At 41.3% G+C, this 13,959-nt stretch overlaps 1 protein-coding gene across 28 annotated transcripts in view; it reads right to left on the reverse strand.

Annotated features, from left to right (window-relative positions):
- The window catches only part of RAF1 (Raf-1 proto-oncogene, serine/threonine kinase), a 75,853-nt gene that overhangs the window by 29,734 nt on the left and 32,160 nt on the right, over positions 1-13,959 (reverse strand). For 15 of the 28 annotated variants that reach the window (XM_088663241.1, XM_088663236.1, XM_088663230.1 and 12 more), the window contains exon 2: positions 3,343-3,433. The exons of the other annotated variants lie outside the window; for them this stretch is intronic. The gene's annotated coding sequence lies outside the window, so the exon portion shown is untranslated. The remainder of the gene's footprint in view (positions 1-3,342; positions 3,434-13,959) is intronic. 28 annotated transcript variants of the gene reach the window in all.

The raw sequence follows: 13,959 nt of genomic DNA on the forward strand, positions 1-13,959 counted from the left end.
GGTAGCTACTGAGCAGAGTAAGAAACGTTTTATTGAGGAAGAATTATCCAGATTATTTATTACTACATCACAAATAAATTCACTCATTAGCTAAATGTAAAATAAGCTAAATTCTGCAATATTTTATAGGCAGAAATTCAAACTTGACCAATTTAAATTTAAAGTTTTTTTTATTTTGGTCATGTGTATTTTATGTTTTCTGTTTGAACCTTTAAAAATGCTTAAAAGTAAGAAGCAAAAATGACACAAGAGAACCTGACATGCATAAACAAAAAGACACCTTTGATTAGACAGGGGGGAAATCAAAGCACCCTGTCTTCCTCAGGTATATAAATATGTGATAATGACACATTCAAATATGAAAAATTTTCAGCCCTCCCTTTTTCTCATGTACCAAAAGAAAACTCACAGCACTTGCTCAACTCCATAATATGCCAATTAAACACTCCGAATTAGGACAAATGGTTGAGGAGTGCCCCATGGGCTGGATGGCAGGAACAAGGATCAGTGTGCTAAACCCAACATTTTAAACCTAAACAAACTTGCAAACAGAGCCAAAGAATGAACTAGCATTTTGTTAAGCCTCAAAATCATGCACTTTACACATAAAATATACACCACACAAAATACACCTAACAGTAATCCGATGGCTCTTTTAGAACAGAAAAACCTCCAATACACATACAGTATGGAGAAATGCCAAAGCAGGAAAACTAACTGGAACAAGGACAAAGTTAAACACTCCTGCCACTTTTCTGCTCCTGATCATTCTTCGAAAAAGTAAAGCAATTTCCAGCAGGAGTTCTGTCATACTTGCATGTAGTTTGGGGAAGCATGCAGATCTTCACTGGTTTAACTCTAACTGCAACACCTACAAGCTAATTTAAAAGATTTGTGGCGAGGTTTATGTGTGTATGTCACTGAGGTGTCAGCTAGCAATTCTACAGTGGGGTCTACATTGTAAAATACAACAAATATATTTCCCTAAAAGCTGTACAGAACTCTTATAGCAATCTTAGTCTCAGCTTACAAACAAACTATAAACAGAACTATAAATAATGACTAGTGGGAAGAAGTACTGGTATACATTTTATCCTACACACTCACACACACCCTTAATAAAACCACACCACCATCTCTTGAGAGGTACAAGTAGCTAACAAACAAAATCACTAAAATGAACAGACTTAAATGTGGCAGGCAATCTAATGAAATCCAATGACACTACTACTACGACTACGACTACGACTACAATTTGCATACAGTGCATAGCTGTCAACCCTCCTGTTTTTGGCGGGAAACCCCCGGATTTAAATCAGTTTCCCCCCGCAACCCCGGATTGCTAAATACCCTGTAAATTTACTGGATTTCCAAGGAAGCAGCTTCTCTCCCTCCTCCCTGCGGGCCAGGGAGGCTCCACTCGCCCCCCCCCCCGGAGGGAGCAGCCAGCTGCCGCCTGGTAAAATGCCTCGTTCGGTGGCTGGCTGCTCGCTTGCTTGCCGAATGCTGCTGAAAATCGCCTCTGCCCATGCCTGGGCATGCGCAGAACCGATTTCTGGTGCCGTGCGGCTCTGCCCGTGTCTGGGCACCAAAGGAAAATCGCTTCTAGAAGCGATTTTTGGTGGCCAGACATGCAGACACAGGCAGCCGGCACCGGAAGTCGCTTCTGTGCATGTCCAGACATGCACAGAAACGACTTCTGGTGCCACGCCGCTGGGTGAGTCTGCTGATCCCTTATTTTTCAATGCAGAAGTTGACAGCTATGATTCAGTGGTATCTTGGGTTACGAACTTAATTCATTCCAGAAGTCCATTCGTAACCCAAAGCGTTCTTAATGCGAAGCATGCATTCCCTACACAGGCTTCCTGCGGCCCCGGAAGCAAATTGCGTTCATATCCCAGGGTAAAGTTCGCAACCCGGGACACCTACTTCCAGGTTTGTGGAGTTTGTAAACCAAAGCGTTCGTATGCAGGACTGTTCGTAACCCAAGGTACCACTGTATCACCCTTCATCCATATATCTCAGGGCAGTTCACAATATATAATTACAACATAAAAAACACAAAAACATAATAGGATAGGGTTTTAAAATTTGAAAGGTTTACTGTTAAACAGTGGAGAGAGGCACACTTACACACACACACACAGTTAAAGAAGGTGTGGAAAACAGGACAGTATGCAACAAGGTAGTTACCCTGTTTCTCCTATTTTAAGATGTAGTCATAAAATAAGCCATAGCAGGATTTTTAAGCATTCAAGGAATATAAGCCATACCCCAAAAATAAGACATAGTGATAGGCGCAGCAGCAATGCCGGCCACGGCAAGAGGAGGAGGGAAAAAATAAGACATCCCCTGAAAATAAGCCATGGTGTGTTTTTTTGAGGAAAAATAAATATAAGACGGTGTCTTATAATATGAGAAACACGGTAGCTGAGCAACAGAACTCCCTCTCTCTCCTTTCCCTACACCAGGCTTCCCCAAACTAAGGCCCACGGGCCGGATGCTGCCCGTGAGGCTCTTTTATGTGGCCCCCAGCAACCCCTGCCGCCGCCCGCTCTTAATGGCGCGGCTGCCCACTTCCAGGTGGCTGGAGCATCGGAAACAGCTTATGCGCATGTGCATCATTTCCGGCGCACTTCTGGGTTGGAGAAGCATTGGAAACAGCTTGTGCGCGTGCACAAGTGTCATTTCCAGCGCACATCCGGGTTGGAGGAGGCCCGTACGCATGCGCACAAGCTATTTTCAATGCTCCTCCACCCCGGAAATGCGCCAAAAATAGTGTGTGTGCGTGTGTATGGGCGTGCACTCCCGCACGCTCACTTGTCCTCCGGCCCGCCGCGCAATCAGCGGGGCGGGCACCAGCCCAAAGCCGGGTAAGTTTGGGGATCCCTGCCCTACACCTTCCCAAATTTTCTCCAGAGGGTTGGGGAAACCCCTGAACAGATTTAGGGGTGATGAAGGAGAGGGAGGAGATACTGGCTGTATAGCTCATTGTATAGCTGTATAGCTCATTGGATACTGGCTGTATAGTTCAAAGATCACATATAAACTAATATTGTATCTTTTATTGTAACCCCTGCATGTCAAAGCATAACAACCCAATAATTGTACTAAATTTTTAAACTCTCCTTCTTATGAACATGGCAGCACATGAAAACAGTTGAAAATCCAACACATGAAAAAAGCCCGAGTTCCTTTTCAACCCTCACTATATTCAACAGCTAACAAATGTTTCACAACTGAGGTAATAATTCCAGATTAAGGGCTGGAGTACACGTTACGTTTTGCCACTGGGATGCTGCCAAAACCATCATCCTGCTCATAGCATAGAGAAGTACTTACTGTGTGGACCTCCTCGATCATGTTATGAATTTCCATGCTCCTGTTTTCAGCAGCATCACTGCCATGGCAAACGTAGTTATGTGCTCCAGCCCTAAGAACACCAAATGCAATATGTCCATCATAACTAGGCTCACACCAGATACATTAAGTTCATATACTATAGATAATATTCTGAAAATATACAAGTTGGCTATATTCTTTAGCACATAATTCTCAATTGCCCTTCATGGTACATACAAAGCAGCCAAATTTTCTGTTATGGACTCATGTTCAATGACAATATTTGATAATCATCAGCACATAATGAAACACAGCTTAATTTTGATATATATGTATGACCTTAAGATCAGATCAGATAAGATATCTTTATTGTCATTGTCCCCTTGCGGGAACAACGAAATTACTCGGTTGCTACATCCACTCAGATAAAGCATTCCGCATAATCCAAAATTACAAAACCTAATTAAAAACAGTAAATATAATACAAATAACAAGTAAAATAAGATGACTTCAAAGTCCAGGCTTTCCATTTAAGGCCAGAATCGCTCTAGAGAAGAAACTGTTCCTGAGACGGCTCGTTCTTGCCTGCATAGTTCTATATCTCCGTCCCGATGGCAGGAGCTGAAACAAATGGTGACCAGGGTGCGTTGGATCTCTTGATATGTCTAGTGCTTTTCTTAAGCTTCATTAAGAGTGCAACGGGGAAGTTACCTCTATATGAATTTTTTAAAACGGTAATATGATAATATACCATAAAGAAGGCTGATCGCCGAAGAATTGATGCCTTTGAATTATGGTGCTGGAGGAGACTCTTGAGAGTCCCATGGACTGCAAGAATATCAAACCTATCCATTCTTAAGGAAATCAGCCCTGAGTGCTCCCTGGAAGGACAGATCGTGAAGCTGAGGCTCCAATACTTTGGCCACCTCCTGAGAAGAGAAGAATCCTTGGAAAAGACCTTGATGTTGGGAAAGATTGAGGGCACTAGGAGAAGGGGGCGACAGAGGACGAGATGGTTGGACAGTGTTCTCGAAGCTACGAACATGAGTTTGACCGAACTGCGGGAGGCAGTGCAAGACAGGAGTGCCTGGCGTACTATGGTCCATGGGGTCACGAAGAGTCGGACACGACTAAACGACTAAACAACAACAACAATATGATAATATACACATTTAGTTTCTAGATTCTAGGCAGCTCCATTTAACTAAGATCTTTGATATATGTCAAGATGTTATATCAAGAAGCTTGAAATAAATTTGCTCAGCTCTGGGGTTGCAGACACTTAACTGAAAGGGTTCCAAAACCAAACACAGCTAGAGTTACCATTTCCCACCTGAATCCTGATCAGACACACTTTTGGAAGATTCAAGGCCAGTATAGTGTAGTGGGGAACCAGATATTTTGGACTCCATCCCCCCCCCATTAGATATCAGTGACTACAGAAGACCCTTTGTATCCACAGAGATTTGTATCCACAGACTGTATCTGCATTAGATTTCAATTGTTTTCATATATGATTTGTTGAAAAAATATTTTTATAGATGAAATTGGTTTGCTTTCATCGCTGATGGGATTCCAGTCATAACGGTCAGTAATAGTCGATCAGAGCCAACGTACACAGCGATTAGGGTTGAACTAGGACCTGGGAGACCAGGGCTCAAATCCCCACTCATCTATGAAGCTCAGTGAGTGACCTTGAGCCAGTTACAATCACTCAGTGCAACATACCTCGTATGAGGCTGCTGTGAGGATAAAATGGAGAAGGGGGAATCATGTTCAACACCTTGAGATCCTTGAAAGAATGGTGGGGTTGTAAATGTAATATACAGTAAAAAATATTCACAGTCTAAGTGTATAAAAGTTAGCCTCACTCAAGCTGAGCCAAAGACAAAACATCCACACTGCCAAAGTGATGACAGATCCCTTAGTCACCTATTTGTAGGCTTTCAAATAAGATTTTAATAGATGCATAAATTAGCATGTCCAGAAGAAGTCTGGAGAAATTCTTTCAAATCCTCACTGTATACGCATACAACTATTCAGAATTGAAGGCCTGTATTTTAAATGTGGGACACGGGACAAAGCTTAGGGCTTGCCGATCAGAAGGTTGGCGGTTCGAATCCCCGTGACGGGGTGAGCTCCCATTGCTCGGTCCCTGCTCCTGCCAACATAGCAGTTCGAAAGCACGTCAAAGTGCAAGCAGATAAATAGGTACCGCTACAGTGGGAAGGTAAACGGCGTTTCCATGTGCTGCTCTGGTTCGCCAGAAGCGGCTTTGTCATGCTGGCCACATGACCTGGAAGCTGTACGCCAGCTCCGCTGCAACCCCAGAGTCAGTCACAACTGGACCTAATGGTCAGGGGTCCCTTTACCTACTGTATTTTAAATGTATTTTTTCTATAGAGAAAAGAATTGGTCTTAGTGGACAGATTTAAATATACTGTACAGTAATTCAAAGGTACTATAGAAGCCTTTCAGCACATTCACATTTTACATGCAACACTACACTGAAAAACTTGTATAATTCAATGTTTTACTTCTCTAGAGTAATTTCCAAATAATGTAGTCATGAAAATATTTTAATTAGATTACTATTTCTGCCATAAAATTATGACCATTCACATCAACTTTACAATGAAATCCTAAACGTGCTAGACTGCAAGTTCCCCTCAGTTATACAGCCTTCATTATGTACAAGTATAGATTTTGCATTAGTTACTAATGAGCTAGCTATAATATATTTAAGGTTCAGAGGAATTTGTCTTTCCAAATCAGAATGAAAGATCCTGTATAATCCTGTATAAATATTTTTTTCTATATCATGTTATTGTAATAGTAACAATCATAATATTGCTAGAAACATATTGGGTTGCATCCTGTGAGCAGAACTCTGTTCAAAGGACACTTCTATTTAGGTGGGGGTGGGAAGAGGTAATTTTCCTCCTTTCCTTTCCACTCCTTTCCACAGGAGAGAAAGAATGAGGGACCAGAACAGCATGGGAGGTGGCATGGTGGGGAGCTGGGGGGCTGCAGGGGAAATCAGATAAAATTGCCTTCCTTCTCTTCAGCCTGCATAACCCTCTGCTGGATCTTTGTCCCAAGCCTGGATCCCTCTCATGATATTTATAAGGTGTGAAAGAGCCCTTGTTAGCAATAGCAATAAGGAGATGAGTGGGACAGCTTCATTGTAAATGCTACATGGAATGGCCTTTGCTGATTTGGAAAAGATCTACATCTCATAAAAGACTAAGGAAAGTTAAATATTACTGTTTAGCACAGGGGTCGCCACAATGGTGCCCTCTGGATGTTGTGGGCTACAACTCCCATCAGCACCAGCCAACATAACCAATGGTCAGGCATGGTGGGAGTTGTAGTTCACAACATCTGGAGAGCACCATGTTGGCTGCCCTGGATCTGGAGTACTTCCACCATAACCTCTTTCTTATGCCAGTAATGGATAGAAATGAAAAGTTAAGACATAGGCATTATGCCACTGACACCAGTAATTGCTTACCATGGCATTCCTGGTGGGAGACCCAATAAAGTATAAATAAATCTACTCTGTACTCCCTCCAACTAATATGGTTCCGAAATGCCCCAGATTTCTATCTTATATGTAAAACTGAGGAATAACCTAATCAGTAAAAACTCCTAAAAACCAGCACCACAAAATTCACACTCTTCATTCTGGCAAATTTTAACACTGGCTACATTGAACTTTCAATTTATTCACCTACCAGTTCTATAGGCTATTAGTGCAAAACATTTCCCCAGATTATTATATCTATTAGATCAGGCATTCCCAAACTGCGGCCCTCCAGATGTTTTGGCCTACAACTCCCATGATCCCTAGCTAACAGGACCAGTGGTCAAAGATGGGAATTGTAGTCCAAAACATCTGGAGGGCCGAAGTTTGGGGGTGCCTGTATTAGATCATTCCAGTTGATTACTGCCTAGTTGCCATTTGTGTTTAACTGTTCAATTGCCAAATACCATTGCTTTAGTCTTGGCAAAATTCACACATAACGGTAAAGGTAAAGGGAACCCTGACCCTTAGGTCCAGTTGTGACCGACTCTGGGGTTGCAGTGCTCATCTCACATTATTGGCCGAGGGAGCCGGCATACAGCTTCCATGTCATGTGGCCAGCATGACAATAACTGTTCCTTATTGCATACTTCCCCAAATGATTTCAACAATATCCTTGTGTCAGTTAGGGTCTGGGATAACAGAACCACATTGTCTGTGAATAGCAATACATTTAGTTTCCATGTGCCAACAACTGCTAAAAAGTTTGATTTATCAGCTAGTTGATCAATGATGCCATTCACATATATGCTGAGCAAAAAGGGGGCTAGTAAATTGTTTTGTCTTACCCCTCTGGTTGAACCAGTTTCCTCTGACAACTGGCATTCTCTGTCTACTCTGATATGAACTTTGGTGCCTGCATAAAAGTTTTTAATTAGAATCAACAGGTGTCTTGTACATCCCAACTCTCCATAAAATCTATTTATTTATCCTGTCAAGGACTGAGATCAGATCAACAAAAGCAGCATGTATATTTCCTAGGGCCACCTACATCTCTCTCTCTCTCTCTCTCTCTCTCTCTCTCTCTCTCTCTCTCTCTCTCTCTCTCTCTCTCTCTCTCTCTCTCTCTCTCTCTCAAATGACTAGTTACAGGTAGGTAGCCGTATTGGTCTGATGTAGTCGAAACAAAACAAAAAATTCCTTCCAGTAGCACCTTAGAGACCAACTAAGTTTGTCATTGGTATGAGCTATCTGAAGAAGTGTGCATGCACATGAAAACTCATACCAATGACAAACTTTGTTGGTCTCTAAGGTGCTACTGGAAGGATTTTGTTGTTGTTGTTGTTGTTGTTTCTCTCTAATGATTTAGAACAAAGCACTGATCTATGATTGGCTTCCCATGCCAGAAGCCTGCTTATTCATCCCTAATATTATTATCTGCCCAATCTTCAGCCTTGTCCAATAGATAGTTTGTGGGTAATTTGGGGAAAACATCCAAAAGGCTCACTGGGTGGTGACTGACTAGGAGAGGTTTGCCCCCTTTCTTAAAAATTGGGACCACAATATTTTGTTCCCATTCCTTTGAGCAATCTACCAGTGCAGTTAACATATGTAAGGGGTTTTGCTTATACAAGGGCCCATCAGTTTGAATTATCCAGAAACATCTCTGGCAGGAGCATAGCTTCCCCAGAGGTTTTGTGTCTACACAGGTAAGATATTTATATATATTTAAAATATATTTATAGAGCACTATTCTATAAAAAGGGGGACCCAGGTGGCGCTGTGGTTAAACCACTGAGCCTAGGGCTTGCTGATCAGAAGGTCAGCGGTTCGAATCCCTGTGACGGGGTGAGCTCCCGTTGCTTGGTCCCAGCTCCTGCCAACCTAGCAGTTCGAAAGCACGTCAAAATGCAAGTAGATAAATAGGAACCGCTACAGCGGGAAGGTAAACGGCGTTTCCATGTGCTGCTCTGGTTTGCCAGAAGCGGCTTTGTCATGCTGGCCACATGACCTGGAGGCTGTACGCCGGCTCCCTCGGCCAATAATGCGAGATGAGCGCGCAACCCCAGAGTCGGTCACGACTGGACCTAATGGTCAGGGGTCCCTTTACCTTTATTCTATAAAAAATATCAGAACATAAAACCATACAGTAGAAGCATATTAAAAAGTTAAAAATTGCCTATTCAGAGACACCACACTAAGTTATGCCTACCCTTGATTAATAAAACTTATGGATATTTCATCCAACAGAGCAACCAATGTACACCTCCCTAAATTCTGCCTAAATTCATTCACCGCCATATTATACTGAGATTGTAAACTAGCTGGGAGTGTAAGCCAGGAAGGCCACCCGCTCCACCTAAAGTTCACCTCAGTCATGATAGCCCTAGGGTGGCCTTGGTAGCCCACCATCTCTCTTGTAAAATTTCTGAGATAATGTATGCAAAGTATCTTGTATATTAATCATAATCCAGAGTATACAAGTGTTATAGCTTGGTCTTTAAACCTCTTTTGTTGTCCACCAGTACAGTGGTACCTCACAAGGCGAATGCCCTGCAAGACTAATTTTTCGCAAGACAAATGCGTCTTGCGATCTGATGGTGACTCGCAAGACGAATTCGTTTTGTGAAAAATCCATCTTGCGAATCGCGGTTTCCCACAGGAATGCATTGAACTTTAATTAATGTGTTCCTATGGGCAAAAAAAGAAATTCAAAAGCATTCCTATGGGAAACCGCGATTCGCAAGATGAATGTTTCGCAAAACAAATTGACTCGCGGAACGAATTAAATTCGTCTTACGAGGCATCACTGTATTTTGCTTTCCATTCCTGACTAGAGCAATGCCAGCACCCATTGTGGAAATATGTATTCTTACACCATGTCTAAAACAATCATGACAGACAGACATTGGATAATTTCCTTGCATAATGCTGAGCTCCATATGCCAATAGACAGCGAAAGTTTAACATTAATATGTGAAGGTATCTTAACCTAATGACTAACCAACCTCTCTGAAAAAAGTCAATATATTATGACTAATCAACCTCTCTGTTTCAGCAAGAGTAATTTCAACTGGGTTTTTATTTTTGACCTGCTTAACATAACAAACACATTCCATTCAAAATACCAAGTAGCAAAATTTACAAAAGGATAAAATCATATTCTGCCCAATCTGGTCACGCTGCTTAATTCTTTCTGCTTGGTACACACCTAAAAAGTTTGCCTAAAATAGCCTTTCCAATTATGCCCAGCAGCAGAAGACAGAATAACTCCATCTTTCACCCAGATTTCAAGGGACCCATAGCAGTATCAAGAGATGTATAGAGTGCTTTAGAATCCACTTTTTGTTCTTGACTCAACTTCTCATCATTCACAATACAGTCATACAGTACCTTGTTTTGCGACCGGGATCCGTTCTGGAGCCCTGGCCACTAGCAAAAAAGGACACAGGGTCTGCGCCTGCGTGAAGTGCAATTTGCGCTTCTGCGCATGCAGCAAACCCGGAAGTAACCCATTCCAGTACTTCCAGGTTTGCCACGGATGTTCACCGGAATGGACGCTAGACGAGGTGGACATTCACGAAGGTATTACTGTATCAGTAAAGAAAAATAATCCTTGGGGTTTTTTCCCCGGAGGTGCATGCCAGTAGCAGGCGTGGCCAGAGGTAAAAATGGATGGAACCAGAGGCAAAAGTAGGTGGGGCAACAGATGCACCTTGTGATTTTTACAGTAGGTTACACAAAAACCAGATGTTCCAACACACCACCCCCTCCCCTTCTCCATCCAGGCAAGGAAGAGGCACTATCACAGTTCAATAGCATATTCCAACCTGTTCAAGAAGGGTGTGACCTGGGGAAAGAGGTTGTTGCCAGGGAGAGTAGAGTCCCTATGACCAGATAGAGGACCAGAGAGCCACATTTGTGCCCCCAGGACTGAGGTTCCACACACAGGGACTAAAAGTAACACATCACAAGCCTAGCTCTATCTACTGTACTATCCCATGTTGCTGCATACCATGAGTGGAGCTTGCTGAAGAATGTGGTTGCTGGTACTAGGAAATAAAAACATCAAAACAAGGTCAATAGGACAGAGAGCTACATGCAGTACAACCTCAATTATAAAGTCCCTAGTCCCTGTCCAGCCATGCAACTAGTCTTCTTCTTGCTACTTAGAAGAAGCACAATGTCTGGTGGTCATTTATTACTGCAACAAAAGCTTCTTTAATAAATTCAGTGAAGCCTTGTAAGTGGGAAAATCCATTGATATAAGCAAGCCATCAACACTTAAAAGCTTTTACTTAGCTGTTGGATCATCATATTTCCCACAATCCTCAGTTAGAGCAGGTCTTAATGAGCAAAAAACATTCAGCATATGCTTATACTTTGTAGTTTTCTGGCTACCCCAGTCATATGGCAAAAGCCTATATGAACATATGGGAGACAGCATAGTGTGCAAATGTGCTCATTTATCTTTGAAGCTAAAGAATTGTTTCAGACCATTAAAGCTTCTAGAAAGAGACTACAAAACAGGTGTGTCTAATTCAAACAAATAAATGGTTCAACACAGATTAAAATAAAATACAGGAAAGATCTAAAGATAATGCTGGTATGTTCATTCTGTTTTTAAAGTTATTCCTTCTATTTAGTGTAAACCATAAGATATGGGATCTGCTATGGGTCCCAAATGCACTTGAGCCAAGTCCAGTCCAGAAATCAGTTAGGTGTTTTTAGAAGACATTCTGTAGCACTTGACTCAACTAAACTACTCATTCCTGCAACAGCACTCTAGACAATGAAATGTTTGGAGCTATGTACAGCATATACTATATGAGCACGTGATCACAGGGCATCCTACACAGAAGATCCATGCAGCTGTTCTCTTTAAACATCAAAAGATACCACACTCTAGTAAAACCCACTGGATAAAGTGAACATGCCTAAAGCTAGTATGAAATCAAAATAATCTTTCAGTACCTACCGAAAGCTAAACTGAACAGTTTTCCATAATAAATGAACCAGTTCATAAATGAACCAGTTCGTAATATCCCAAGCAGTGCCAGCAAATAAAAGTGTTCCTTCTTATTCCACAAAGTTTGTGCTAACTCACACAACAGATTTCTCCAACAACACATCTCATCTTTGACACAAGTCCTAGGGATAAAAGTAACAAGTGAAACAGGAAATCAAACTGCTAAAATCTGTATGATGAATGCAGCATTTTTTCTAACAGCTGCAAATCACATGAATTGCTGCCATCCATAAATATAATCACCCAACTTGTAAGCTGTCATCCATATTAACAAGTGGAATGACTGGGACCACACACATGTATGAACACTAATGTGCACTGCACACATTCTAAGGTACTGCTAGAAGGTCAACTTCTAATTAGCAAATATAAATTACAAGACACTCTTGGAAGGCACCAAGGTAGGTCCCATTGTTGATTGCATCTACAAGGAAATGAATTACACAGGGATATTAGATAACCACACTGCACAACTAAGAAAAAGAAAAGGAATTAAACTAATGACATATACAAGGAACTAGCTGGCAAAAAAAGAAGCTAGCTAGTATTAAAGCGGCAAGAGACAAGATTTAAGACAAGTCAATCCAGAAATAAATGCATCGCAAACACATTCCAAAATCAAGTCATACTTCAAAAGTCTCTAATTAATTCAATATTTTCATCCAACAGAGCAACCAATGTACACCTCCCTGCATGTCTGCCTAAATTCATTCACCGCCATATTATACTGAGATTGTAAACTAGCTGGGAGTGTAAGCCAGGAAGGCCACCCGCTCCACCTAAAGTTCACCTCAGTCACGATAGCCCTAGGGTGGCCTTGGTAGCCCACCATCTCTCTTGTAAAATTTCTGAGATAATGTATGCAAAGTATCTTGTATATTAATCATAATCCAGAGTATACAAGTGTTATAGCTTGGACAAGGATTCTTTTAGTGTTGCAGTACAATGCTGTTAAAACAAAACAGATTTCAAGAAAGTTATTACTAATCAACATGGTTAACAGGTAAAAAGGAAACACATAAATTATGTCAGCAACACAACAAAATAAAAATCATTTATCACTTTACATCGCCCTATGCAACGTTTACAGATATGAAAAGGTATTTAGTAGCCATATTCTTTTCCTCCTCTGTTTTTTTCTGGTTGCAATGCAAATAAAACTTAGTTTCAGTTACTGTCCTTTAGCTCAAAATCACAAGGACAGATCTATTGGAATAGGTAAAAATAGCACTACTGAAGATGCCAAAGGAGAATCTTTCCACTATATGGCCACTGCTTAGACTGCAACATCAGCTGGCTTTCTTTTTATAACCCTTTGGCTACATATACCGTATATATGAACTACAGCTAACACTGTAAATTTGTGAAGGTTGAGAAGGAAGACTCAACTCTGCATCTTCATTCAACTCTGCTCTTTATATTTTCCAAGATTAAGTCCTATTTCAGGACCCATTTGTTTGTATGATCTTTGGAAATAAACATGCATGTAAAAAAAACAAACCCGTGTTTCTTGTCTGATTCAGGCATACCATAGCTAAAATTCACTTCTACAGAGCCACAAGTGCTTCCAAATATTGATGAGTGTGACACCACTTGTGATCCTCCAAATTAAATGCAACTAAAGATGCACAATAAACTTTGTGTTTCTCCTAGGATTTCAGTAACAAGGGAGCTGTCATTCACCACAACTGGTGGGACCCATATATAGTTTGGTTGGGTGGGGAGAGGAAACTATAACTTATTCTACTGCAAGACATCAGTATGAAAGACAGAAGTAAAGGAAAGAGCAAAGTTTCTCCAGTTCATGAGTTGAGCATCCTCTTCCTCACCTACAGCAAGTTTCCCAACAGTGTTTCCTAAGAATATGGCTTTGGGGAAACTTTGTACCCTCCCAAATACTCATTGTATAACCACTAGAAATTGAAATAGTATCAAATCACACAGAATACAGTATGTAACAGATTTCTCATGAGCTACTAAGTATATTTGGGGGAAGGGATATTCCTCAGTACTGCTCCATAAATATGCCACTGTCATGTTTTCATGGTGGTAAAAACCAAAG

Source organism: Zootoca vivipara, chromosome 2 (genome assembly GCF_965207765.1).
Source record: "Zootoca vivipara chromosome 2, rZooViv2.hap1.1, whole genome shotgun sequence".
Lineage (NCBI taxonomy): Eukaryota > Metazoa > Chordata > Lepidosauria > Squamata > Lacertidae > Zootoca > Zootoca vivipara.